At 39.1% G+C, this 4,359-nt stretch overlaps 1 pseudogene; it reads right to left on the bottom strand.

Moving 5' to 3' along the window:
* Positions 1-3,371: 3,371 nt before the first annotated feature.
* On the bottom strand, positions 3,372-3,829 carry LOC149193799 (uncharacterized; annotated as a pseudogene).
* Between the last annotated feature and the right edge of the window lie 530 nt (positions 3,830-4,359).

Raw genomic sequence — 4,359 nt, 5'->3', positions numbered from 1 at the left:
ATGTTCACCTAGAGGATATGAGTTCCACAGATAAGTAGTAGATATCTGAAATATTTGAAAGCATGGAAGTTTGAATGTTTGCAGGTGACCATGACATACATATAGATATGTCATTATGTTTGAAGTTTGCGCTGCAAGAATCTGACATGATTTGGCTAATTGATATATATGAGTTGTATGATGTCTAATGATGAGCTATATCTCTGATTCAATGATTGAGATACGTCCTGGACTATAGATTTTACTATGATACCAAACTTGGATATTGACATGATGTCTAATGTTTTGACTTAACGACTGATGATTTGCCTTGATGACAATGATATATGAGCATAGTGAATTCCTATGACTTGTATTATGGGAATAACTTTATTTATATTGTATGGATGATGACAACATGTTGGCATGATAATAGATGATGTCATGACTCTATGAAAGCCCTACCTGCCATTTGGTTCAAAGAATTGAAATTGAGACATTGATGACTTTTGAAAGTTTTTTAGTAAGTTTTTTTTTGGGTTTAATTTTTCTAAAATCTTGTAATAAATTATTGAAATCACTGAAATCACAAGTTTGATGGATCCCTGGTGCACAATCAAGTACGTTATAGGTTTTTGAGGGCGCTGAATCCATATATATAGTCAAAAACCAATTTAAATAACACAAATTAAGATTTCATCTCAATTTTTTTCATCAGATTCCAACACAGAAAAATCTAAAAAATAACACTAAAAACAACTCCATAAAAAAATGTTAATCTACCTAAAATATGACATGAAAGATTAATTCACATATATGACAAATTTATTTGTGAATGCAATATAATTTATAAGGACTTTCAATGTGGTATTTGTGATTGCAATATAGTTTATAAGGATTTTCAATGTAGAGACCACATTATTATTTTTTTGAATTTGTCTACTCCTATATTGATACAAATCTTTTTTTACAAAGAGGCAGTGGCCTCGAGAAGTCTAGCTCAGAGATGCGGCATACTCACATTACATAGCTAAACACTGACCAAAAAGACTTGTTGAACACTGACCAAAAGAGCTTCTAGGACCATGACCATGACTAGTTCATAAAAACAGAATACGCCAATATCAAAACTGAACACTGACCAGAGGTAATTCAAAAACCAAAACAGGTTCACTGGGCCCATACAAATAAACAGGGAAGCGCTACCCAATTCAAAACTGAAATATGATCCATTAAACAATTGTAAGCGTAACTGAGACCCAAAGACACAATCAGAAGAATGCCACCCACGCAGGGGAAACTGACGATTTAACTTTAGAAAAAAAGCTTTGAGCATGAGAACTGTAGAGCATATAATGAATATAAAACAGGAGGGAATTGAGCACCTTCGAGCAACAGAGAATCAAAAACCATTGGCCGCAGCCCTGATTAAGCTTCATGAGAGGTGGAAGGCGAATCTTCAACGAAGCGACACCCATATTTGTAGGGATCTTTATCCTCAGAGGGATGGCCCTCTTTGCCTGAAGAACCGCCACCAGTAGGGATGCTCGGACCAGCTTGAATGTTCATGTCCTGAGTTGCAGTGCCACCAGGATCCTTACTCTGCTTGTTGTCAACCTGAGAAGTGCCATGCTTATCTTCCGCCCTCGTCTCCAGAGTCACCCCTGGTGTCACAGCAACCAGACTAGAAGTATCCTCTTGAAGCTCAATGGTGACTGAAGCTATGAAGGAGAAAATCACTGAGTGTACAGGGGAACTGAAAACGAGCGGTGTGAGATTGAGAATTATGAGAGCGCGCTGTTGAATTATGCTGCCCTCGACCCCGTCCATGACCACTCCTGATAACGGGATAGCGGTCAGAGCAGAAGTCCAAGGAATAAGACAAGGAGTTTGCAGTAGAGGAGGAGCGTTGGTGGATAACTTGCCCACGGGAACTTCCCCTCCTGCAGCGAATTCTCTCGCGCAATCTAGACATAATGAAAAGAGTAGGGGGTGCTGAACAGGCAGCAGTACTGTGAAGGCAGGGGGGCACTGAAAGGGGCCTAGCTTTAGCTCGCAGAGGAGCACTGGGAAAGACTGAGGACGAGCGACCACTGAATTTGTAAAATGGGCTTTGTGAAACATGAAATCCCGACGATAAATCAACACAACATTCCATAGCACAACGTTCCCTGGGCTGGTCCGAGGGGCGCCATGACAGATGAAGTTGCACGCTGGTGTGAAAGAACAAGCTGCATTAATGTAGCATTGAAGATGTTAGAATAAGACTTAAACACTGGCATCACGCAAGGCCGGATGGCAGTGGTAATAAACCACGCGCCAACCCACCAAGCCGCCCATGTAAAAAACACAATGTTACACACCCGCATCCAGGATAGAAACCACATTATTAGGATAATCATCATAAGTTTATTTTATTTCAAATTTAATGTAACGAAAAGATCAGAGTTCCCTATTGCACTATAAATGTCCCTTGTCGCTGTTTGTAAATTTATCACTTGAATTTTAGTTGCACATCGCTAATTTCATCGTCACTACCAAGTTAGTCACATAAATGTAGCTTTACCTTAATCATCACTTTGCATTCTTAAGTTTTTGTGTGAGAATAGAAAATAGATATTTCAACTTCTGTACGATAATGGATTCCGAAATTCAGAATTGTAAGAGGTCATAATTAGCTTGAATCCCTGTTATCGAAATAGTGTAAGAGGATTTGAATTCCAAGTACTAGTAATTTTTTATGTAGTCTCATTTCCAGTTAATAGAAGTTCCCGTTCCCTTTTCCCTGCGTTTAGTTTGCCCCTGAATTTCCTTTAGCGTTTCTGAAATTACATTTCTATATTGCTCTGAGATTTACTTCTTGCAATTTGTTTTTACTCTCGCAAAAAAAACTCAAATCATTTGGGTAGAAATTGAAACCTGGGGAAAACAATTTAATTATATGATAAAGAGATACTGTCGCAAACCACCCAGGTAATTACCGACCCGGGCATTGCAATATTTGTGGAAGTTCAGAGCAAGACGATGAAGAGGAGATTTCAGAATGATAATGGTTACATAAGTTTCAATGGCCGATGTAGTTTAGTAGTGGAATGAAACCGAAGACAACCTTTACTACCAAAATTTTGTGTCCTTTGAACCCATAGAATTGCAATCAATTCATTCATTTACAAAATACATTCATAAAGTACATCTTATATTTTGGCGGTTGGGCGGCCATCACGCTGCAGCACCAACAGGTGATCGATCCCTTTCCCTGTGCCAACTGAACTGTGTACAAATTTCAGTTTGGAGCCCAACAGCTGAGATACACCGCGCATCACAATGAATCGTCCTTTAATTCTGCGTTCTTTCATTTTACTGCGGGCTTCAGCGGGTGATCGATCCCTCTCTCTATACCTCTCTATCGTGACGGAATTGAAGTGTATTTCAATTTCAGTTTGGAGTCCAGCAGCTGAGAAACATCACGCATCTCAATGAATCATCCTTTAATTCTGCTTTCTTTGATTTCCCTGCTGCTTCTTCTTGAACATGAGGACTCAGATTCGCTTCAGAAACCGAAGAAGCAATAGCAGATTTCTGGGCAACGGCAGCAGCGCCAACGGCAGTGGCAGAAGCAATCCCAAAGGTATGAGGAGAAATAGAGAATAACTTGGGCGTTATTAGTAGATTCTTGAAATTGAAGGGCCGCTGAAGATTCTGAAACCCTCAATGGCTGCCACGGCCGCCATACAAGAAGCCCTCTTTGAAGTAGAACTCATGTTTCTTTTTTTCCCTTCCTTTCTTTGGATTTAGATTTGCTCAACACAACAATAGCAATTGTGAAGTTGCAGACTGAGATTGCACTTGAGATTTAGTTCTGTATTTATATGTGTGTAGGTTACCCAGAAAGCCAAGAAGCAGGGAAGACAACACCATATAAAACCAAAACCAGCGGTATCTGATAAGACAAGACCATATAAAACCAAAACCATCCGTACATATAAAACATAAAATTAATTCTTTCGGCTGATGTCGGAAATCCAGTCCAATCCGTTGCTGGTTTTGCTTTTAGTTGTGGGCTGTTTTTTCTCGGGAAAAGAATACCGTAGAAATCGCGGTTTTCGTAAAAGGTGGGCGCCCGTTTCCAAAGCCTGCCTACCCACCTTCTGAGCACTCGTCATGGCCTTACCATCCCATATATATTTTTCATATTTTATTTACGAGGCTATTCACTTAGGAGGTATCCAAAAGTCCGATTTCTTCGAGCATCTTGTCGTCATGGCATCAATATTCTTCGAATAATTAAAGGGATTCGTCCACTTTATAGTCCAAACCTGTAAAATTAATTATATTTTAATTTACAAGAGTAAAATAGATATATATTTTATTAAAAAATTA

Source organism: Pinus tabuliformis, chromosome 2_2 (assembly GCF_031772625.1).
Source record: "Pinus tabuliformis cultivar Carrire ecotype Pingquan chromosome 2_2, CPIR1, whole genome shotgun sequence".
NCBI classification, from domain to species: Eukaryota; Viridiplantae; Streptophyta; class Pinopsida; order Pinales; family Pinaceae; genus Pinus; species Pinus tabuliformis.
Note: the sequence above shows the minus strand (reverse complement) of the source record. Positions and strands in the feature narration are given on the sequence as shown.